Source organism: Notamacropus eugenii, chromosome 6 (genome assembly GCF_028372415.1).
Source record: "Notamacropus eugenii isolate mMacEug1 chromosome 6, mMacEug1.pri_v2, whole genome shotgun sequence".
Taxonomy (NCBI): Eukaryota; Metazoa; Chordata; class Mammalia; order Diprotodontia; family Macropodidae; genus Notamacropus; species Notamacropus eugenii.
In genome coordinates, this window is record NC_092877.1 from 31,623,954 (window position 1) to 31,650,178 (window position 26,225).

Here is a 26,225-nt window from a genome sequence, read left to right on the forward strand (position 1 = left end):
ATTACGTTTTTAATAACTCATACATCAAATTAAATCTCCCCTGACAAGAACAATATTAGACTAGGTATTCAAGCACCAACCAAGGTTAAAGCTCAAACTCAGTATGTGGTAAAAGTACACTTGAGAAAATCATCTCTATTCTACGACCTTATACCAAGTTTCCTTCTTCCTATTTCAAAATTAAGCTGATAAAGCATTTTTTAGCATTTTTTTTTTTATCTAAAAAAGGACAGAGAACAGCTATGCCATCTTAGCTAACATTTCTTCCCTCAATAAACAGTCCTAGTGTCCAAAGCTGTTATAAGCACCCATTGAGGAGCACATAATAGCCACTTTGTTTGCCTACACAGACATTGCTATAACAATATTTTACTCATTGGAATCTCTTTTTTCCAATGCTTAGGTTGCTCCCTGGTAATTAAAAAAAAAGTTCCTTAACTCTTTCATATCACTACAGTACCACTTTCTATATTATTTTATATTTGCAGTATCATGGAAGAATTAGTAACTCACAAAGTAAAGAACTTCACTCAAACTCAGGACAGAAGATAGAGTACTACACAATCAAATGGAAAAGGTCACTATAAAAATTCAAGATCTGCTTGAAATTTTAAGAAAAATTAGATTTTTGAGCAATAACAAGTTTTCTATTATTTCTAGAAAAACATATTCTAGAGTTGAGAAAATGCATTTCCTTCCCTTAATTACAGAGATAAGGGACTATAGGTGTGTAATATTTTATATATTGTAAGCTATGTTCTATGTATTAATTTTAATGAGCTGCTCCCCTTTTCTTTTTTCATTTCCTTTTTTTTTTTTTAATTTTTGTTTCAAGTCACTCTCTGGGTAAGGGAGGGGGAGTGATATATTCAGGAATGAATGTGATGTAAAACAAAAGACAAATAAAAAGCGTACTTTAAATTCGGTTAAGAATTAAAATCTCATTAACAGTAGGGCCTGGAACTGAGTCTACTTTAAGCAAAATTATCTTTCTAAATGCAGAGCTTAATGGTGCTTAGTAAATGCTAAAAAATAAAACAGGAAGTAATTAAAAGGGCCTAAGAAAAAAAGAACATTAAACAATTCCAGAAATTAGACTAGTAATTGAATTTATAAGTCAGTTCCATCTGTTTGCAGAGGGAAATGTATTTTCAAGCCATAGGCAAAAATATATTTTTTAAAAGTAATGTAGCATTTCCACAATTCAACCGGACTTTTTTCCTAAACCATTCATTTCTGAGTGCTGTATTCTTTCTTTACCTCAAAGTCCATCAACATGAAACCTCTAAAGCAAGAGAAAGTAGTATGGAAAGTACTTGGAAGCAGTATCTTGGGGATTTTTTAAAAAGTTATTTGCAAAATGTTACTTCAATGATCTGTTATCATGATTTGGAAATTCCCTCCAGCTGCACAAACTGTCATCTCTCCATGCATGTCTTCTCATCTTATGTAATTTTTTTTATTCATTTCTTCCCATAAATCCCCCAAAGATGTTTGGCACCTGTTCAAGACATACAGATATACACACAAATACATATATATATGGACTAACTCAATGAACTTCCTACCCAAATGCATGCAGTAACCTAGATGCCATCTGTTTGCTCACTTTACTTTTCCAGTGTAGCTGCCTGGGTCATTTTTTTTTGCAAATGATTATGAATGTCACTGAAGAGTCACTACAGCATCCCAGGGCTTCATGCAAAGTGTGTACTTTCTGTGATCTATGAAAACAACATCATCACTGACTGGGAGTCCCTCATCTATTACATTCCATACACCAAGTCCTCCACAGGTTTTGCAAATAGCTTAAGGGTTTTGAACCTTGCTTGACATCATTATTTAATGGATATTGAACAAACTTTAGTCAAATCTGTTATAGAATCTTATATCGTTTTAAGAAAAATAAGACTGTTCTTAAAGTGATATTTTGTTTGCCCAACAGAATGCTTTTATGAAATAGACAATAAATGATAAGGTTTTTTGTGTGTATGGCTCCAAAGGAAGCCTGTTCTACTTTGTACACTTCCAACTATAGGGTAGTTTTTTCCTTATACTAAATCTAAATCTGCCTCTAAGCAACTTCAATCCATTGCTTGTAATTCTATTCTCTGGAGCCAAGCAAAAGAACCCTTTTTCCTTCAAAATCACAGACAACTATCATGTACCTCTAAATAATCTCTTCTCCAGGTTAAACATCTCCAATTCCTTCCACTGCTTCTGGTATGGCCTGGTCACCATTCTCCAGACACTGCAATTTACTGATAATCTTCTGAAAACATTGAATCTGACCACAATAATATAATGCAGTGTGACCAGGGCAGAGTACAATGGAGCTATCATCTGTTTATTCCCGTAAACTATGTCTAGTAGAATATTGTGCAAGATCCTATTAGGTTGAGTTTTTTAATATGGGATATCAAACTGTTGACTTGTAATGGCACTTTCAGTGCACTAAACTTCCCAGACTCTCTGCCACAAGTCTCTCTCCTTAGTCCAGTTCATCTTATATATGCTGCCAGTGATCTTCTTTAAGAGCAATTCTACTTGGTAAGCTCCAGGGGTTCCCTGTTGGTTTTAGAATCAAATGTAAACTTTGTGAAGATCTTTTTAGATCCTGCACCTGTCATCTAGTAGCTACATAATGCTACCAGGGCAGCTAGGTGGTGCAGTGGATAGAGCACCAGTGCAGAAGTCAAGAGGACCTGAGTTGAAATCTCACCTCAGACGCTGGACACTTGCTAGCTGTGTGACCTTGGGCAAGTCACTTAACCACAACTGCCTCATCCTGGGTCATCTCCAGTCATCCTGATGAATATCTGGTCACTGGATTCAGATGGCTCTGGAGGAGAAGAGAGGCTGGTGACCTGCACAGCCCTCCCTCACTCAAAACAAAGTCAAGTGCAAGTCATGTCATCATTTCTCTGATGGCATGGTCTTCTTTGGCAACAAAGGACGAACACATACATACATACACACACACACACACACACACACATAATGCTACCAAGTTTTGTGTCACTTTCAAATGCAATAAAGGTGCCTCCTCTATCTTCATCCAGAACATTGATACAGAATATTAAAAGAGCACAGAACCAAGCACAGTTCCCTGGATGAATCTACTCAAGATCTTCTAAGACAGCACTAAATTATTAACAAATACTCATTGAATCTGCCAGGCAACCAGTGTCAAAACCCATCCAAATGTATCATCATCTAGCTTATACCACGTCATTTTTCTGCAAGAATAGCACAGCACTATTAAATACTTTGCTAAGATCTAATTAAACTATATAACATTTCCCTAATATATCAATTCAGCAACACTATCAGAAAATACTTCCTTTAAGATTCAGCATAAGTCCCACCTTTTGGAGGTGATCCTTGCTAGTCTCTTTCTGTTAGTATCCTTCCCTCTCAGATTACCTTCCATCTACTATTTAGATTATCTTGAATATATCTAGTTATCTGTATGTCTTTCTCATGATAATATATGTTTCTTGAGGACAAGGACTGTTTTTGCCTTCCTTTGTATCTCCAGTGCTTAGCATTGTCCTTGACATATAAAATGAGTGCTTAATAAATGTCTGTTGATTGATTATCTAACAGAAAAGGAAATAAGATTAGTTTAGCATGAGCTGCTCACTATAACGTCATTTTGGCTCTCTGTAACTATAGCTTCTTTTTCTACATGGTGACTAATCATCCTTTCAGAATAAAAGAATTTCACCAAAATTAGATATCATGCTCTTTTTATATACTGTTTTTAATATACTGTTAGGGTTTAATAAATGTTTGCACTACATCAAGATGAGTATTTACTGAGTTATAATAACTTCTGAATAACTTAAACACGTATAATCCCTTAATGAAACAGATAATACTAGGAAAGAGAAGACCATTACATAAAATTTACGAACCAAATAGAAATAAGTGAGAGATCAAAGGATATGCACAAACAATTCTCAAAAGAAGACAGAAAGGTATTCCCAACAACATGAAAGAATGCACCAAATCACTAATAATAAAAAAATGCAAATCAAAACAACCCTGGAGTTTCACTTCATACCCTGCAAATCGGCAAAAATGACAAAAAATGGGAATATTCAGTGTTGGAGAGGATGTGGAATAACAGGCACACTAACACAATACTGATAGGGCTGTGAAATGGTTCAACTGCTTTGGAAAGCAATTTGAAATAAAGTGACTAAAATGTCTATTTGCACTGAACCAGAGGCTCCAAATAAGCCACCATTAAGAAGAAAGTCCCCATATACAACAAAATACAGCAACACTTTTTGTGACAATTAAGAATTGGAAACAAAACAGATAACATCCATCAATAGGGAATGAATGGCTAAACAAATTGTGGTATGTGAATGTAACAGAATATTATTATGCTAATAAGAAATAATGTTTGTGATGAATATAGAGAAGATGGAAAAGAGCTATGTGAACTGATGCACAGTGAAGTAAGCTGAGCCAAAAGAACAATGTGCAACTGCTGTGATACAAACAGAAACAACAATGACAACCCCCCTCAAAAAAAAATTAAAAGGGATGCAACAAAATTAGAAAAGTGAAGCAGGACTTAAATGAAGAGATGAGAAGATACTCCTAACCCACCCCAACAGATGAGAAGATACTCCTACCCCAACCCTTCATGGAAGAAGGAGGACTACAGGTATTACCTGATGGACATTTTCAGGCTTTTTCAATGTTTTGTTCAGTTATGTTAATTTTTTCTCTCTCCAAAAAAATACTATTTGTTACATTGGATGATGGCTCCATGAGACATGGAGGGTTACTTGGGATAACTATTACAATGTAAGAAACAGAAGACACCAATAAAAACTTATTTTTGAAAAAGAAGTAAATGAAAGGAAGACAAATGAACTTGATTTACAATTTATAGAAAGCTGCAGCTTATTTGTTGGGGTCATTGTAGAAGAGATCCTTGGATCAGTATTGATCAGGGGAGAGACTACGGCTGGTTATAGAGCATTTTTCCTACCTCTCTTCCTTTAAGACTCAACTGAAGTATCCATCATCTTTACCAGGAACCCTTTTCTGATTTCCCCAACTGAGCATTCTCCTTCTCATTCCTCCAAAATTTTTTTCTATTTATATAAGAGCAACTAGTGGTACTGAGATAATAGTTTCCTTTCCATTGAAGTGATTTACAAGGAAAATCAACTTTTAAACTTAACCCAGAGAAGAAACCTGAACTTCTGAACTCATGAACTTCTATAGCAGTGGAGGCAAAGAAACATAGCTTAGGCAGTTACAGAACAGAATCAATTACAGAATGGAATCAAATACAAAATCAATAGTTGATTTTCTCAATTCCCTGCTTAGATCAAAAGAGACCTATTTCCTATGAATCACTTTATTTGTATCATAGTTCTATAAGATATTTTAACATCACCTTTATCAGTAGTGCATATTAACATTTTTTTATGGTGCAAGTTCAGAACAGGCTTAACACAGCAACTAATGTAAAGTCTAAAAAGAATAAGACAGAGGGAAATAAGAGTCCATTTACCAAGAGTGGCCAAGAGGGAGTTTCTGTATAGCCACATGAACAAAGAGGAGGGTTTTGGGGAGGGTCAGCTGGAATGGGTAGTTGTGTCTCTGCTATCACTTGATGAATTTTATGAAGGCTAGTAACAATTTCTCCTAATCAGTTAATGTAAGAACAAGAAAACTAAGCACAGCACAAGCTATAGTAAGAATATCTAGAACCATGGACTAATTTTAAAGAGGAGATTAAAAGATTACCCAGATAACTAAGAAAATTCAGCAGAGATACAATGAAACAAAGAAAGTCAAAGTAATACAATAATAATCATCAATAGGAACTAACATCAAATCTCCCTGTAGCTTAGTAATCCACTCCCAATATCTATTTTAATCAACATTTCATCATCTATGGAGTCATCTGATTCCTGGAAACATCTTCTTTCAGACATCTGGAAGAGGTCTCATTCTAAGGCAACTCTGAAGGAGTTCCTGAAGATCTGCTTCTCTGGTTCCAAGTCACTTGCAGAGAATCATACTGACTCCTGTTACTGACAGATTTCAAAATCTCCGCAAGTGACTTGGATTCAATACAATTTAGTGCAACCTTCTAACTCTGGTTAATAAAATTCTTTTTGTAAAATCCTCAGTCTAATTTAGGAACCTATTTCAAAGGCCTGTATTTCTGATTAGAAACATTTCGAAGTCAATCATATACATAAGTTTACTACTTCATTTAATTAGAAAATTTTTATATCTTCGTCTTAAAAAAATTATGCATCTTTGTCTTAATTTCCCCCCTTAAGAGAATGACATTCCCATATCATCCTGAAAGAATTATATATTTCAAGGACCTAATCTTATACACAAAAATATAACTATCAGAAAGTCCAAAAACTCATTTACTTAGTTGGGATATGAAATTGCCTACCAAGTCACACTGAAAATACTAAGTTCTTTCTATTGTATCCTTACTTCTAACTCAGAAGAACTGGAATGTTGCAACAGCAAGATTCATTATATTGAAAAAAATTATAGTTTTATCTGCTCTGGTTAGAGAAATTTGCTACGAGAGGAAGAAACAGGAAGGAATTTATAACGACATCAAAAATGGCCCTCCAGACATATGCCTAGGGGCACAGAATGACTGGATATATGTATAATAGGATAATACATACTTAGTTCTGTTTCATTGCAGGTAAGAGTCGTATTTATCATTTGGAGTAGTCAATCGTAGCAAATTCAACATCATTCACAGGTTATGATAGCCAGGCTCAGGATTAACCAGGTGGAAAACATAGATTGGGAAAGGAAATAACACAATGGAGAAATGAAGTCAGGAGGATCCTACCTTAGTCCACGCCAACATCATCCCCTCAACCTTTCCCACTCATCTATAAGAGTTCTCAGGCTAGACTTCCTTGAGTAGTAGCACTCCCTAGTGGCATTTCCCTCAAATGATGGATTACTGACTTAATGATCATTCAGATAATTAGGCCTGACTTCAAGACTCAAAACCATATCAGATTACAATCCCATGAGATTTCACCTCAAATAGCAAAGTTTCACTAAATACAGTTATTATCACACTCATGTCGATGCAGTAAGTTAACTAGCAATAAAAATTTTCCAGACCTTTTAAAAAACAAATCATGCAACATCCTCTTTTGTTAAGTTTCAAAGTCATATTAGTGTAAAAATTAATCATTAGAAATTAAGAAAATAATCATATTGCGGAATTCCACACAGTGAATATAGGATAGTTCACTCAAAATCCAGAGAGGGGAAAACACAAAACATTGGCTAAGCACTATAAATCTCCAGACTGACATATTCAGCTCTTAAGATATTATATATTTACCCCTTAAAGAACAAATCTTAAAACTGGAATTTGAGACTAAGTTGGCTCAAGAAGTAGTTTTAAGATATCATTTAATATAGTATCATAATTCTCATACATGATAACCAAATTAAACCAAAAAACCAAGATAAAACTTGCTTTATATACTATAAACAATCTTATAAATCATCACTCCCTCATTTTACAAAGAGGGGATCCTATTTTCTCAGGAAATAAATTCACAAGTTCTTTCACAGGTCTGATAAGATTTTATGATCCTGCCCAAGCACATGGTCCCAAGGAACAAAACAAGTTTACAAATAAGGAGATTTTACAAAGCTGCCCCTTGATTATTCTTCCCTTTTAAGATATGCCTAATTAAATGCTTGATACGTTTTAACATTATGACAACAGCCTCTAAGAAGTTAATTAATAATTTCACATTATCGAAATCAAAAGAAATTAATTCTCCAATGACAAAATTTTATTATTCTTTCTCTTAACTTTCTTATATCGTAGTTTCCCAGGAGTTACATTATAAGAAAATTTAGAGACAGCAATATTCACAATATCATGAATTTAAAACTTATTACCAGTCAATGGTAAATGTTATTTCCAAATTATCTTACATAGAAAATCATTAATTTTATCACCTTTAGTATTTTATACTAATCATATTTAAAACCCAATACAGAGTTATCCAGTATGAAGCAACTGAATTCAATTAAAGAAAATAATGATTAACATTTTAAATAGTGTTTACCACATACCAAGTCTTGTTTTATTAAACACTTCATAATCAAGTAATTCTCAAAACAACCCTGGGAACTGGGTACTATTTTTATCCCCTTTACAAATTAGTAAACTGAGGCAGAGATTGAAGTAACTGACCCATGCTCTTTTCGCACTGTGCCTTCCTTAATTTCAAAATGCATTATTATTTGGTTTCAGGACAAACCTTCACCATACCAAATCTGGACATAAAATCACAAAATCAAAACCTCAGTGTTCCCAAGGGCCATGTACTCCCAGTACTTCACATTCAAATTAGAAACTGACTCTGAAACTTTTCTCAAACTGACTTTCCCTTCTCAGTTTTGTGGTATAGAACAGTTGAGAGAGGTAGGGCTATAGTTGGGGCTTACAGAGGTATAGTCTAGGGATGGGTCTCAAGGGATAGGAAGACCTCTTAGGGAAATAACCCCTCTGTGGAGCAAGGAGCAGATTTTTCCCTCCCTTTATTCTCTCTCTCATATACATCTGTGGCAATGCTCTTGAGATCACATATACCCTTTCTTATACCATCTAGGGCACAAAATATGGATTCACCAACTAATTTTGGGGATAGACTGAACAAAAGCAGAGCATCATGTGGTTTCAGTGGATCTAACCCCAAATTCCACCTAGCACTTCTACAAAGTTTATTACAAATGAGTAGGAACCTCATCTTCTCCTTGTCAAGTATGAAATCTACTCTAATTAATAACCATACTTGAATCAAAGAGTCTAATATAATTACAGCCAAATTTTGAATTCTGAAACACATCAATTTGAAATTTTCTTTCTAAATCAATTTATACTTAATTTTAATTTGTAAAACTCCCAAATATCTAATCAGATGTTCTAAAAAACTTACTTTTTAGCTGTTCTCTGATTTACACAAACTTTTCTCTTTTTCATGAACCGAGAAAGAATTAATAATAGGCAAGTTTGATTAAGTGCTACTGCAACCCAATTTTTTTTTTACTTTGAAGTTTCACTAATACTACTTTCAAATTGGCTTCCCTTTCCTTTTCTCTAATAAGTGAAATTATCTCCCCCTACACTAAAACAATAAATTTGTCACTTTCCAGACAAAGAATGATAAAAGATCTAGGTGTTACTTCCCTGTAACTTTCACAGTCCAACAAATTCTATAGAATTACCTCAAAACTCACTAAAATGTTTTAGCACTTATAAAAACATTCAAACCACAATCTGGAAATTCACAGCAGAGAAATTATATTTAAGTCATAAATTTAGTCTTGAATTAGTTTATGATGCCACAAATTTCTGTAAACTGGGAACAGAAGATCCTTCTCTTATCTGTTTCTGTCTCTTCTCTGACTTCTAACCTGGCCAGAATTAAAAGACAGAAAGAAACCTTTTTTTCTGAAGACAATAGTTTTTGTTGACCAGGCCCCAGGAAAAAGTTACTTTGGCTTACAAAACACAGATAATAAGACAAGACAAATACAAAGACACTAACTAAATAAAATCAGTGAACACAAAGGCAAGTCCCATTTTTAGGTCAAATTCTGGGACATACATATAGACAGATATAGATAGTACATATATAGACAGACAGAGACAGACAGACAGAGAGAGGTGGGTAATTTTGCTATAAATTTAGTCACCCCATTTTTCCACTTAGGAAGATTCTGTTTCCAGGCTTCCTCAACCCCTTCCTTAAATGGGAAGTGTACCTGATTATCCCTCTGGGTTTGCACCAAGAGCCACCCCTTGAAGGAAGAAATATTCTTCCAAGGGTTCAGTATTCCTCCCAACATGAACCGGGAGCCTCCCTTGAAGAAAAAAGTTCTCCAAGCATTCCATATTGACTTCCCTGCAAAGGCACTGATCCTTTAGGGGGATTTCCTGTGTTTTCTATGAACAATTATTGCCAATCAGTCACACTTAAACACAGACAGGACACCAACAAAATTACAATTTCTCCAAAAATATGCGGACTTACCTTGGATTAGAACAATTGGGACTGAAGGGAATGTCAGATCTCTAGTGCAATCCTCTGGGAAGAAATCCCTCCCCAACACGTATCATGAAAATTCCACCTGAGCACTCTGAAGAGAGTCTCAAAAGCTTGCTCCAAGGACAAGACTCCCACCTCCAATTCCTTCACAATCGCCAATTTTCAAAATTGAAATTAAGGCAAACTAAGGCACTAAGTTCTAAGGATGTTCAACCTATTGGCAGGGCTAGCAGTTACCCATAAAAGAGGTCTCTCAGCTCCTCAGCTATCTGAAAAAACACAAGGTAAGATTTACTATCCTTCATGTAGTTTTAGAAAGTACAAGAGAACAAAGAATAGGAAGCATCGCTGATAGAAAACAATGGTTAGTTACAAAATCAGAAGCATCACAAGAAGAGAGGAGGGACAATATGATTAGCCTGAAATCAGAAAGGTGGCTAGCAACAAGCCCTCCTTTGATGTAGGAAATCCTGACTTAGTCCACCTGCAAGGATAACTAATGGTAGATACATAACAGATTTCTTCTCATTATACAAGGGCAACTAGTGGTATAGAGATAACAGTTTTCTTTCCATTACAGTGATCTACAAGGAAACTGAACTTTTAAACTTAACTAAGAATGGAAAATTGAACTGAACTCATGAACTTCTAAACTTAACTCTGAGACAAAGAAACATACAGGCAGTTACAGAATACAGAATGGAATTAAATACAGAATATAAAAGCTGATTTTTTCAAAGGGAAAAGGAATGGGGAGATTAGAACTAAGTAAAAGGGAAAAAAAGAATTAATAAATAAAACTCCAAAGGTAAGGAAAAGGATGACAAAAGGGAGAGGGAGAGCTTGAAGATGAGATGAAAAGAGCCTATGGGAAAAGGACTGTGAATAAATTAAGCAAAAATAACAGATACCAAGTATAGTCTCTAAAGAGCCTTGGTATCTGTTAAATCTAAGTCATAACTTTAAAGGTGAATTAATTAATTAAAAAAAAGAGACTGGATGAGAGAGCATAACTCCACAATATGTTATCTACAAGAAACACACCTAAAAAGCAAAGATGTTCACAAAAAAACAATGAGAGAGGAACAAAATACAGATACATCACATGAATCCAAAAATAAAAAAAGGAGGAGTTGCAGATAAAATATCAGATAAAATAAAAACAACTTACAACAAATACATGAACACAGAAATTACATTATGATGAAAGGAGCTACAGACAAAAATCCAATATCAATATGATCCAGGATATGCCTATAGCATTTACCTTTAGCAAAATACTTCCAGAATACCTTCAGCATCTTAATTGGTCAAGGAAAAATTAACTGAATTACAAGAAAACATATACAGTAACCCAACAACAGTAGGAACCTTTACTGTCACTCATTAAATTTTTGACCAATCTAATACAAGGATAAACAAAAGGGAAACTATAAAATTGGAACAAACTGTTGGAGAAACAAGAGCTAAGACTTATGGCATCTTCTAAACGGGACTGCTCAGGAATATATGTGCTTTTCAGTATTTTATGGAACATTTACAGTAGCACTTTGTGTAGTAGCAAGAAAAAACAAAGTAGATGTCTATGGATTGAAATTGGTATACAAACTGTGGGAATGAATGCAATGGAATATTACCCGCTGTAAGAAACAAGGAATATGATCAATACAAAGAACCATGGAAAGACTTACATGATCTGATGCAGGCTGAAGTAAATAGAACCAGTTAAAAAATATACACAAGTACTACAACAATTTAAATGTAAATAACCAAAAAAATTAAAAAATGAATGCTGCAAAATCACAAAAAAGAAGTATGCCCAAGACAAGATATGAGAAAAAACCACCAATCTAATTTTTCTGCAAAAGTGAGAGGTCCATAGGTGTGAAACATTGTATATATTTTCATAATCTTTTGGTGAATTGATCAGTTTTGCTGATTTTTTTTGTCTCCTTCCTTAAAATTTTTTTTTCCTTAAAATTTTTTAATATGAGATAAGTCTTTGGGAAGGGGAGGAGGGATACTAGGAAAACTTCTGGTGATGTAAAACAATTATCCAAAAAAAATTTTTTTAATGATAGGCACTGAAATCAATCTCACTAACCTTATAAACTTACAAACTCCACTCTTCCCGTTTTTAAAAAAGTAGAAAATGGTAAATGTTTCAAACCTGTGATACCTCTCCCATTCTTTATTGTCTTTCAAATATCCCTGACAATGGCTCAACAATCACTTCTGTTGGCGATTTCAGTACCCTAGAACGTAGTTATCTGGCCTTGGGGTCTTGACTTCATCAAGGGCAACTAACACTACTATCTCACTACTTATTTTGGGTACTGACTTAGATTTGGTTCAATTTGGTTTGGTTCTTTCTGATCCAAAGATCATTTTCCTTAGAGGAACAAACAGAAGGAAAAGAAAGGAATAGATGTATCTTCTCTCATTCATGAATTATTTAGTATGACCCACCCCCAAATAGGGATCCTTTCCCTTCCTTAATCCTCTCCTATTATGGCAACAAACACACACACATCCCTTTTTGTTTTTGTTTTTTTAGCTCTCCCATAATCCTCAACTCATTCTGAGTTTTAGCAGTCTTGATAATACTTACAGGACTGTCATGTTTTTGTTCTATTTCCATTAACTGCACTTACATCCATCTCTTACATATCATTTTTTTTTAAAATTTGTTTCACTCTGAACTTTACAAACAGCAAATAAAACTATCATTTCTGTATACAAAGTATAAAAGAAAAAGAAGACTGCACATGAAACTGTGACTCTATTATATACAGCTTGATTTTTTAAAAATATGACATTCAATTTTCAAAGCTATCTTGATTTACTATGATTATTTTCGGCCTCTTTGTTCTGTGCATTTTAAAAAAATATTTCACTGTCCCTTTTTTTTAAGCTATCATATCTAATCTACCCCTTATCTCCCTCCTACTTCCCCCAAAAGAAAAAAAAACACTCATCATATTTACAGTCAAGCAAAACGAATTCCTACACTGACCACATCCAAAACTGTACAGCTTATTTTGAATCTTGACTTTCTTTGTCCAGGTGGGCAGCATCCATCACCATAGGTACTCTAGAATCAAAACTGAGGTTAGTCATTGCATTGACCAGAATTCTTAAGTCAGTTTGTAAGTTGTTAAGTCTCTATCCATTGTTCATCTGATTCTGTTCACTTTACTCTGCATCAGTTCATACAAGTTTTCCCAGGTTTCTCTGAAATGATCCCTTTCATCATTTCTTGTGGCACAATAATATTCTATCACATGTATGATAACGTTCAGCCAATCTTTTTTGATGGAAATCCATTTAGTTTCCAGAGAGATACTGGAATTCCAGAGATCCCTTTTTCTTCTGTCTTTGATTCACTGAGCGTATAAGCCTAGTAGTTTTATCACTGAGTAAAAGAATATACGGAGACTTTGGGGGCATACCTCAAAATCATTTCCCATTTAAAATGGCCAGATAATCCACAACTTTACTAATAGCGTATTCATGAGACTATTTTCTCCAACAACTGTAATTTTCCTTTGTTATCATCGCCAACCTTATGGTTGTGAAGTAAATCGTCAGAATTTCTTTACATTTTATATTTCTCTAATTATTAGAGATGTGGAGCATTTTAATGGTTGTTGATGGCTGAGATTTTTTTTTCCTTTGAAAACTGCACATTCATATCCTTTGGCCATTTACTTACCAAGGTATAGCTGTTGTTCTTATAAATTTGAATCAATTCCTATATGTCTTAAATATGAGACCTTTATCTTACTGCAGAGATTCTCATGTTTGTTTGTTTTTTCAAAATATAAGTTGGCTCACAACTTCTTAGGGCATCCACGGTTCAGTCTCTTAAGACAGCTCCACTATTTCTACCCTCACTGGAATTGCTTCATGTCTTCTGAATTTAACTTTCTGATGGTTTCCCATATATAGGCTGCCCTCCTTTATAAAATCTTATTCCATGGGAATCTATTTCTTTTCTCTGAACCCTCTGAAATCTGCTCTCTAAAACCATAGAGTAGCTCACTCTACAAGAGAATGGTCACAACTCCCCAAGTCTCCTGTCACTGCTTCCTTGTCTGAAGCAGCAATCTTTCTGGTTACTTCCTATGCCTTTTGAAGGGTCACACCATCATTTCTCGGAAAGCCAAGAAATTAATCTGCTGCCCTGCTTTTAAGACTTCCACCACTATTAGTTTATCCTAACTTTATGCCAGGGATGATGTTCCCAAACTTCTCATCCCTTTCTTCATCTTGTCTAAGTGTTCTCTAGTTAGCTCCAATAACAAAATTACTTATTTCTGCCTCTACTGTCACTCAGGTGTTGTCTACCACATCACTGCATAGCACAATCATACGTTTTCAAAGTTGGAAGGGATCTCAAATGGACACCTAATACAATCCATACTGGTTCTGTTTCTCCCATCTTTTTCTTTTAATGCTTATCATCCTTCCCATTTTCTGTACAGAAAGCTCAGGATATCTGGCTTCTGAACTCTCTGCAAAATGGTCTTTAATTCATTAAGTGGCTAGTATTCAATTCAATAATCATTTATTAAGCACCAATTACATACCAGGCATTAATCTAAGTGCTGGGAATACAAAGATAAAAACAAAATACTCCCTGACCTCAAAAAGGGGGTAAAAACACAAAAGTAATGGGGGCAAAAGGGTGGTGTGAAGAATGTGGGACACACACGAGCAGCTGGATTTATCAGATTAGGCCTGTGTAGGAGGTGGCACTTCAGAAGAGTCTTAGAGGAGCCTAAGGATTCTAAGAAGCAGAAATGAGAAGGGAGTGAATTTCAGACCTTGGTAACCATCCATATAAAAGCATGGAAACCAGATTTGGCTGGAAGGTAGAGTTCCTGATAGGGCAATGTACAATAAACCCAGGAAGGCAGATTGTCACTAGATTTTGAATGTTTTTAAATGACAAATAAGTAGTCCTAAAGGTAATAGGAAATCACTGGATCATTCTGGGAAAGAGAATAACATGGCCAAACCTGTGCTTCAGGAATATAAAACTGGCAGTCATGTGGAGGACAAACTGGAAAGGCGAGAGATCTGGGGCAAGGAGAAAAATCAGAAGGTTATTGCAGTATTCTAGGTGAGAGGAATTAAGACTTTCAATTATGGAGGTGAGGTAGGTGGAAAGAAGGGTACTGATGTGAGAGACATCATAGAGGTAGAAGTGTCAAGATCTTGGCAACTGACTGTGTATGTGGTCTGACTGAGAAGGAACAGTCAAGGATGGCTCCAAGGTTGTTCCACTGTTTTCTATCTTGTAAAAGGATGCTTCTTATAATCTTCTATCATTTTTCTTCAAATAAACTTCTTAACCTAACATAGAAGGTCCTTCACAACCTGGATCCAATCCACCTTTTAGTCTCATTTACATCTCTCCCCTGCTTCTTTCTAGCCAAAGTGCACTAGGTACCCCTCCAAAGTCAGCATCCTACATATACTAAGCAGTGCCTCCATGTCTAGAATCCTTTCAGAATCCCTCTCTTCCTCAAGACTCCGCTCAGGTATTACATTTTCTATGAAAGTCTTCCCTGATTTCTCCCTCATTCCACCCCCAATTGAAAAGTATTTTTCTCTCCCCACAAATTTTCCTAAAGCATTTGGAACTCTCTTTTGTCCTAATCACACCCAACTCTAATTATATTTATTTCTATACCTACCCTAATAAAATATAAGCTTCTTAAAGGCAAGGACTCTTTGCTTTTTAATTTCTGCATCTCCAGAAACTAGCACTATGCTGCAAAAATAAGGCTGCTTAATAAACGTATAATTAAATGTGAAGTGCAATGTTTTCCAAAAGAATGAAGTACCTCAGTAACCCTTGGATGAACCAGCTCTTCACTTTGCAAAGAGATTAAATATTTACTGGCTAGAGGCCATTTCTGAGTTCTTTTGGAATCTTTGTAGGAACCACTTTGCTTCAGTTAAACTTCACTAAGAAATGGCAATAAGCTGAATCAATGTCTTTACTTCTACCACATGAATAATCGAAATAATAGATTTGGATTCAGAGAACCAGAGTTCAAATACTCTGCTGCTTACTACCTATATAACCTTAGCAGGTCTCTTCCCTCTTCTGCATCAGAGTTTAATCATCTCCAAGATAATGTTGTGGAACTTGATGATTCCTAAGGTCCATTCCTAGTTCTAAATGTTATGATTTCCAATATTTTCTTCCAGAGCTAAGTTTGTTTCACAGGTCAGTTTAGAACTGCTGGATAGTACATGTCATATATTCTCCTTGTTTTTATTCACTCTTAATTTGGTTAGGATTTTAACCTTATACTTAACAATTGGTTAATCAACAAATATTAAGAGCCAGGCTCTGTGCTTAGCACTGAACTCACAAATACAAAGACTGAAACAATCCCTACTGGCAAGGAACCTGCATTTTAAAGATCCAAGAGTTCTTAGCCTGTGGTCTATGAACTTTTCAAAATATTTCGATAACTATATTTCAATGTGATTGTTTTCCTTTATTAGCTTACTAAGTTTTGTGCATTTAAAAACATCATTCTGATATTCCAGAAGTCAAAGGAACTAGGACTAAAACCAAGAATCACCTACCCAGCAAAACTGAGTATAATGCTTCAGGGGAAAAAATGGTCTTTCCATGAAATCGAGGACTTTCAAGCATTCTTGATGAAAAGACCAGAGCTGAAAAGAAAATTTGACTTTCAAACACAAGAATGAAGAGAACCATGAAAAGGTGAACAGCAAAGAGAAGTCATAAGGGACTTACTAAAGTTGAACTGTTTACATTCCTACATGGAAAGACAATATTTGTAACTCTTGAAACTTTTCAGTAGCTGGGTACTGGGTGGGATTACACACACGTGCACATGCACACGCACACACACATAGAGACAGAGTGCACAGAGTGAATTGAAGAGGATGGGATCATATCTTTAAAAAATGGAATCAAGCAGTGAGAGAGAAATATATTGGGAGGAGAAAGGGAGAAATTGAATGGGGCAAATTATCTCTCATAAAAGAGGCAAGCAAAAGACTCATTAGTGGAGGGATAAAGAGGGGAGGTGAGAGAAAAACATGAAGTCTACTCTCATCACATTCCACTAAAGGAAAGAATAAAATGCACACTCATTTTGGTAGGAAAACCTATCTCACAATACAGGAAAGTGGGGGACAAGGGGACAAGCAGGGTGGGGGGGATGATAGAAGGGAGGGCATGGGGAGGAGAATGCAATTCGAGGTCGACACTCATGGGGAGGGATAGGATCAAAAGAGAATACAAGTAATGGGGGACAGGATAGGATGGAGGGAAATATAGTTAGTCCTATACAACACAACTATTATGGAAGTCATTTGCAAAACTACACAGATTTGGCCTATATTGAATTGCTTGCCTTCCAAAGGAAAGGGGTGGAGAGGGAGGGAGGTAATGAAGTTGGAACTCAAAGTGTTAGGATCAACTGTTGAGTAATGTTCTTGCCACTAGGAAATAAGAAATACAGGTAAAGGGGTATAGAAAGCTATCTGGCCCTACAGGACAAAAGAGAAGACGGGGACAAGGGCAGAGAGGGATGATAGAAGAGAGAGCAGATTGGTCACAGGGGCAATTAGAATGCTTGGTGTTTGGGGGGGGAGGGGATAAAAGGGGAGAAAATTTGTAACCCAAAATTTTGTGAAAATGAATGTTAAAAGTTAAATAAATAAATTTAATTATTAAAATAAATAAATAAATAAATAAATAAAAAATAAAAACTTCATTCTGAAAGAATGTCTGTAGGCTTCACCAGACTGCCAAAGGTCACACACAAAAAAGGTCAAGAAACTCTGGTAATAAGACCTCTGCCATAACCAAACAATATATTCCTTAAAGACTCAGATACATCAACAATAAGTAATTTCCTATCTATTAAGATATAGTCAATTTCTTTTTTTTAAATATTTAGCGCTCACCCTATCCATTACCTCCTGGCTCTCACCTTCAAGAAAGTACTCATGATGTGTAAGAATGAGATGACTGAATAGCCTACAAACCTTTGGTCCTCAGTCATATTTTCCAGTTTCCAGTGTCTTCTCCTGTGCCAGTCTTCACACTGAAGTCACCTAGTATTCAAGGCATGTGCTCAAGACACAAGCTGACCTAGATCTTAACAAGTTCTTCACAGAGTTTCTCTGCTCCTTTGCGCTCTTCAACAGATGTTGGCACAAAAAATCTAAATATCTGCAGGTCTGTTTTCTTACTGTGAACACTGCAAAACAGGATGGCCAGTATCCCAGGAAGTGTGTTTTGTAATCCTTGGAGTACATGATGAAACTAAATGTTCTCATTCTTTAACGAACCTCTTTGAGGAAAGTTTTTCAGTCATGCTCCCATTTATTTGCAACTTTAAAAATGTCTTGATTTTATTAGAATATAAAATATGAATGTAGTTTAGTTCTCTCCATAGATCAGCTTGGTCAACTGGATAAAGTTCTTTTGTTCAGAGTGTCAAAAATTTAAATTAATGGTTAGGGATAGTCTCAGTACTATATGATTCCAATCTGGTCATTTTATATTACTCTGGCCCTGTGGAAGCACTCCAGCATTGGACCATGTAGGACAAAGGGGGTCACATTATATTTTTAGCTGTTTCATGATCTTAGATTTAGAACTGAAAGGAATCTTACATGTTATCTAATCCAATCCCCTCAATTTTATAGAAAAAGACAAGATTAAGTGTCACAAAGGTAGGTAAGCAGCAAACCAAGGATTTTCCCCCAGATCTGACTCCAAATTCAATATTTTTCCTCCTTTACCATATCACCTTTAATTCAGATGAAGATGCTAGAAACTGAAACAGTGATCCCACACATGACAAATTTGTACTCTACCACCACGTTATTCTTCACCACTTACTGGTGAACCGTTTAGCAATAAGTTTTTCCCCTTAGTAAGGATGGTCCTTAGATGACAGATAGAGTCTGTCCCTGGCCTGGATCCTAAGCCTTTCTAACTTGAATCTGGTAGAACTTTGTGCTTTGCCAGTCTACTATTCAAAAATCCAGCATTATCTCCAGTTGGGATTTTTCTGGAAACTGAAAAATGTAAATAAATGAATTTCACCTACTAAGTAAATTTTTTAAAATATAATAAGGCTGATTCCAAGGAAAGATGATGAAAAGTTTTCCCCTCCCAGGAGAAGGGTATAAGTAGGAAATGACTACAGGATGTTGCTGTGAGAAGCTGGTTTTGTTTACTTATTTTTTTTTGTTATTGTTCAAGGAAAGATCTATGTGGGGTTGAGGAAAGGGACAGAATAGGAAATGACAATAGTATTTAGAAAAAGGCTTTAAAATTTTTAAAAAGCAAAAATAAAATACAAGACAAAAAGTAGACTCTTACTATTCACTGACTATTCCTACTTCAAAAATTTTTCAGTAACACTAAGAAAAAGGGTCATTAAAAAAACTTCATTACTACCTCTTCTAAGTAATCTGTGGTCAATAGTAAATTATATGCCTACAGTTCAAAATCCATAAATTCTATGAGGAGAAATAAACCATTTGCTATTAACCTTTTTTTCAGACTAATGATTTCAAAGCAGCCAACTCTATCCTCACTCTAAGAGGTACTTCCAACACTCTTATGAGAATATTTACCCTTACAATCTGAAGTGAAATGGTTCCCACTTAATTTTGTTCTAAACAAATACATGTGTATAATCAATGTCAACAAGAATTTGTACCCAATCCATTGTGTATAATTATTGTTAGTGACAGCAAATATCAAGATTGCAGTTGAAGTTATGTAAACATCAGTGAAACTATACAAGATGAACTTGCTTCTATATACCTTGACCCTACCAAACTACCTTTGCAGTTCAAAAGGAAATAACCAAGTACTACAGAGAAAAATAAATCCTACATTTTGGTAAAATGTTTAAAATACTAAAAATTATTCTAACTTACATTTCCCTCATAATATACAATTATAAATAATAAAAAAATAACTAGAATTTCAATAACACTAAGGTATCTAAAGGTTTGTTGTGTTGTTTTTTTTTAATATATTAATTCATTTGATTTTCACAATAACTCTGGGAGGAAGGTGTTTTTATTATCTTCCTTTTACAGAAGAGGAAACTAAAGCACAGAGTGCTTCAGCAATTTATTTGCCCAGTAAGTCTCTGAGGTATGAAATAGCTGAATTGATAATCCTTAGTACTAAAAGAAGTCAAATATGCTTGTGTTAAAGCAACAGCCTAGGCACTAGGAAAAGATGCAAAATGTCAACATTATTTTCTTTGACCCTTTCTGTAACACATATTTTTACTTGCACAAGTTTCTTTCTCTGATTATTTTCCATCTAAAAATAAATGCAGCAAATTAATTCACCTGCTCTCCTAAGGGCAGGAAGTTTATAGAAGGTGAGGGGGGAAGATGGGAGGGATTAGAGAACTTTGAAAATTAGAGTTCCTTTCAATTTAACTCTAAGAACAGAAGACACCTTGGCCACAGTGACTTGGGAAAGGATTGTAACTGACGCAAGGATGGAGGATTTAGACTATTTTAATAAAACTAACAAGTTTTGCACTAATAAAATCAATGCAGCTAGAATAAGAGAAGCAGTCATATGCGGGAGGGGAAGAAGCTTTCTATCAAATATTTCTGATAAAAGTCTTATGTCCAAGACATACAGAGAATTGATCAAATATCAAAAAGATCAAGATTCATTCTAGATAGCTGGTCAAAGGACATGATCTATTTTTTAAAAGAGAAATATAAACTATCAACAACTACAAAGAAAAGTGCTTCAATTCTATAAAGAAGAAATGTAAATTAAAATTCTGAGGATCTACCTTATACCCATCAAAATAAGCAAAACTAATACTTAATATTTTCTTATGCTAACAGCAACTATGTTAGACGTTAGGGAAACAATTCCGGTAGTTTTGTCAGTGCAGACTATATGTGAATACAGACGCACACACACAAGCAATATATACTTAGGAAACCACAAGGTTATTGAAGGGGCAGGGCCCTAGCAGCTGCAAGAATCAAGTAAGGTCTCCTACAGAAGGTGGCACTTGGGCTGCATGTTGAAAAAAAATTGCACTTATAAGAACTCAGCAAAGGTGAGGAAAAAATGCATTCCAAGAACAGAGGACGACAAGGGTCATGGAGGGTAGTGTGTGACAAAAAGCACGAAAGACAATCTGGCTAAACTGCAGGTTGTGAGAAGTGAAGGAAAGTAAACTGAATCAGGAAAGGCAAAATGAAGACAAGTGGGGAAGGGCTTTAAATGCCACACTGAAGCTCTCTTGAATGACCCTAAAGGACAAAGAGCTACTTGGTGGCACAGTGCATAGAGTGCCCAGCCTGGAATCAGGAAGACTCATCTTCCTGAGTTTAGATCTGGTCTCAGACTCCAGCTGTGTGACCCTGGGCAAGTCATTTCACCCTGTTAGTCTCAGTTTCCTCATCTAGCAGATGAGCTAGAGGAGGCCACTCCAGGAGCTTTGTCAAGAGAATCACAAATGGGGTCATGAAGAGTAGGACACGACTGAAAAATGACTGAACAACAACAGTAAATATCAAAGAGAGCCACTGTAGTCACTGTGAGTTGAGTAACGTGCCTTTTTCATGAGTCACATGGTCAGAACCTATGCTTTAGAAATACCACTTTGACAATTATGAATGGAAAGACAAGATGGAAACAGTCAACATAGCAGGGGTAGTGGGAAATCCCATACACTAAAACAGGGTGTGAATTAACTGAAAACAATTTGGACAAGGAAAATCTTTAAATTGTACCTATCCTTTGCCTTCACAATCCCACTATTGAACATATACTTCAAGGAAGTCAAACACAGATATAAAAGTCTTGAAAACATGGTATATTTCTTAGGAGCTGTTTTTTAGCAGGAAAAACAAAAGCAAACCCAAAACCTAAAAACAAAGTAGGTGCCCAATGAGTAGGTGAATGGCTACAAAAATTGATATGGGAATGTAAGAAAGGAGGTAAGAAATGATCAAGGAATTCAAAGAAACAAGAGAAGAAATAAGCTAAACCAAGAAAACAGTATGTAACTATAGTATAATATATGCCAAAAAAAACTGCAGTTCAGGAAGCTAAACTCAATCAAATTCAGTGACCAAATTTGGTCCTAGGAAAATATTTGAAGAAACACATTTCCCCCCTCTCTGAAGTGAGATGGAGACACTATGAATGTAGAGTACATTATGGAGTGCCTCATACACCAGCAGACTAAGTAGTATTGTCAGCTGATTTTACTTAAATGTTTTCCTTTGTTGAGGGAGAACCCAAAAGGAGCATCATATTTTGCAAAAATGTCTGTGGCATGAAATGTAAAAGAAATGAATAAAATTTTTAAAAATAAGAAAGTTTAAAAGTAAATAAATTTTAACTCTTCAAGACTTCAAACTGCCACGATTGTCTTTCGTGCTTTTTGTGCCTAGCACAGAAACATTTCATTTTTGTAAATAGCATTTTTATTCAGAATGAGCACGAAAAAAGCATTAGAAAATATTTTTCATCAAGAATTACTTCTAGTGATCCATAGTTTCATCACCATGGGAACTCTCCACACACCACTAAGCAATTTCACAAACTGCTGTGGCTGAACTGCTGTACTTTTCTGTCTACGGAAAAATCAACGGACATAAAGCCCCTAAAACACCTCAGGAGTAATGGGCAGCTAGAAGGGGAGTTAGTACAACAGGAAAGTAAATACACACAAGGGAGTATAGCTGTAAAGGGAAATGTGGGGCTACTAAGACCCTAGGGCTCACTGCTCCTCCTTATTTTTACCCAAAGAGAAAGAATGACTAAAAGCTCCTAAACAATGGAGCTAAGACTCAGAAGAATGAACATTACTGGGCCTTGTTAACTACTAGCCAGATGTGTGTCAAATTACCCACTGTCTCTCCCTCTCCCAACCTTTACCTTATTCTGAAACAGAAGCCTGAACTCAAGCTCCCTGGGCCCACAGTTCAAGTGAGGCACATTATAATGAGTCTGCTTCTTAGAGTTCTCGTCATCACATGATCCATACTAGGATATGATATGTGATGCTAGCAACCATATCATAAATCCTATAGTGGGGCACAGGCCCCTTATGCATAACAATGATCATATTAGGGAAGGAGAGCCAAGGAAAATGTCATGCTCTCACACTTTCTTCCCCTATCCTCCAACCACTGCTTTGCCTTCTACTTTCTAGATCTCTAAGCATCTAGACTTGCTTCCTGGCTCATAAGCACTGTCTCTGGACCTGGGTTCAAATCTCACCTCTGCCTCTTACACACATGACATTGGGCATTTACCTCCCCAGGCCTTAATTTTTTCATCTGTAAAGTGAAGGGTGGACCAGAAAGACTCTGGAGCTATGGTCCTATGACCCAGCGCTCCTCTTTTGCAGTCAATCTTCCCCCTTCCAGGTGACCTGCAGAAAGTCAAGAGGCAGGAAAACAATCATCCCACAAGCAGAGGGAGAAGCATGTCTCTCTTGACCTCCCCAGCCTCTAACTGTCCCAATATCCTAACCCTGGGCAAGCTATTTAATCTCTCTGGACTTATTTCCTCATCTGACAATTTTATTGGACTGTAAGCTCAATATGAGCCAGCAGTGTGATATGACAGCCAAAAAAGCTAATGTAATCTTGGAACAGAGAGGCTTAGCTTCTAAGAACATGGAAATGGTAATCCCCACCGTCTTCTGCCCTCATCAGGCAGTATACACAGTACTGTGTTCAGCTCAGTCACTGTCTAAGGAGGACACTGGTAAGCCAGGCAGTGTTTAGAGGAGACAACCAGGACAGTCTGAGTCCATGTCGCTGAGAATGTCTAGCCTGGAGAAGACCTAGGAGGGGTATCTTAACGGGCTCCAAGTATCTGAATGGTTATCAATGTTGAACTGTTATCATTGTTATCACTGAAGAACTGGCCCCAGGGGGCAGAACCAGAAGCAATAAGGAGAAGCTGCAAAAGAGGCCAATTTGGGTTTGATGTCAGGAAAAAAAAAACAAAACTTCCTAATAATTGCTGCTCAGTTGTGTCCGTCTCTCCATGACCCCAATTGGAGTTTTCTTGGCAAAGACACTTGAGTGGTTTGCCATTTCCTTCTGCAGCTCATTTCAGAGATGGGGAAACTGAGGCCAACAGGGTTAAGTGACTCTCCTAGGTCACACAGCTAGTGTCTCAGGCTGAATTTGAACTTGGGTCTTCCTGACTCAAGGAGCATTCTGAGCATTGCACCACTTAGCTGCCTTTTCCTAGTAATTAGGGCTGTCCAAAAGACCAATGGGTTGCCTTGAGGTATAACACATTCTCACTTCCTGGAGGTCATCAAGCAAAGGCCAGAAAACCACTTGTCACATTATGGTATAATGGGATTCCTTTAGTATACGTGTCAAAATAGATGTCAGCTGAGGGCCCCTCCATCTCTCAGATTCTGTTATTCTAAGACGCCCAGCCTCACTCAGGCCTGGAGAAAGGCCAACAGGTTATATCATGTGTAAATCTCCAGAGGAAAATTAAGTTAGGCCAGCAGCGAACCAAGTGAACTGAAAAACAACCAGGTCCTGACTTATCCCCTCACTGGTAGTATCATGAATGGAGGCTATACAGGTTCTTAAGGCAGGGCCCACTATTGGAGACAGTTGTTTGATACCCTCCAGCAAGACTGAGGCCTCAAGTATGAGCCCATTTGATTTTGTCTTATTAAGTGAATTTGCTCCATGTAGTCACCCGCTGGAGTCAGCACCAAAAAAGCTAAAAGTGTAAGCGTTTCCATATGTGAAACTGGTAAACGCTCTTATCACTCAGGGCTGGGGTTTTGTTGTTGTTATTTTATAGCTTAGACTTAAGAAAGTAATGGAGAAAATGTTAATGATGCAGATTGAACTTAAATGTGTACCCTACATATACCTTCTTTTTAAAGCCAGAGAGCCAGCATAAAGATTTATCAGCATACATCGATTTACATACAGTGTCAAAATGGCCTGAGTACTTATAGAGAAAGTGAGACATGAATCGAATACTGATGTTCCCAGAGTAGTACATGGATGGGGACAAAATAAGCCACAGAGATTTTGTCAGAGACATCTCCCCTCCCTTTGACACTGAATAAGGTCCGTTATGTCAGAGATCTAGATCTGATATATATATTAAAAAAAAAATTTGAACTAGATTATCTCTAAGGTCTCTCCTAGCCCGAAAAAGTTAAGACTCACCTTATACGTAGCTAGCACTGAATCAATAGTTGTTGAACTAATTCATCTGCTTTCAATTAGACTAAGTCACTCCCTAGAGTTAAATAAGGTGGTGGAAAATAAGCAGCTCTTTCAGGACATAAAGGGTCATCTCTTTGGACAATACAACTCTAATCTACTGATATGCCATCTCCGGATCACTACAGCTAAGTAAAACTTCTCACTGACCAGCTCTCATTTGTCACTGCCAAAGGAAAGTATTCTGTAGAGTTCTTATCTATGCCAAGTTATTTTCATAGTTACATTTCACACAAGCAATTGTATAGCACAAAAATTTTTTTAAGTTTATTCTTTAAAAATGTTTTTTACAATATGATTACTTCCTCAATATACACCTTTTCCAAAAACAGAACATTTTCTAATAATAATAATAATACCATTTACATAGCTCTTACTATGTTCCAAGCTCTGTGCCAAGTGCTTTACAAATATAATCTCATTTGATTCTCACAACCCTCTGAGGTAAGTGCTTTTATGATTCCCATTTTACAGGTGAGGAAACAGGGGCAAAGAGAGGTTAAATGACCTTGGGGTCATTCACCTATTAAGTGTGAGGTAAAATTTGAACTAAGTCTTCCTGACTTCAGGTTCAGCACTCTATCCACTTCACCACCTAGATGTCAGTAAAGCTGATCAGTAAAGCAAAACTAAAGAGACGTTACAGGCCACCTTCTGCACCTCTAGTCCAATACCTCTATAGTAAGAGAAGGAAATGTTTCATTTCTGCTCTGTGGAATCAACACTGATCATTAAGTTTAACTAATGCTTCTTACTATTCTTTTCAGTTATATCATTCTAGTCATTGGATGTTACAATTGCTCCGGTTCA

General features: G+C 36.2%; 1 protein-coding gene across 5 annotated transcripts in view; it reads right to left on the reverse strand.

The window, feature by feature from the left end:
* FAR1 (fatty acyl-CoA reductase 1) overlaps positions 1–26,225 on the reverse strand; it is a 96,519-nt gene that overhangs the window by 62,603 nt on the left and 7,691 nt on the right. The window contains exon 1 of one of the 5 annotated variants that reach the window (XM_072619369.1): positions 6,699–7,545. The exons of 2 other annotated variants lie outside the window; for them this stretch is intronic. The gene's annotated coding sequence lies outside the window, so the exon portion shown is untranslated. Of the gene's footprint in view, positions 1–2,722; positions 2,745–6,698; positions 7,546–26,225 lie in introns of those variants that run through there. 2 more of the 5 variants (XM_072619370.1, XM_072619367.1) reach the window with 2 other exon arrangements.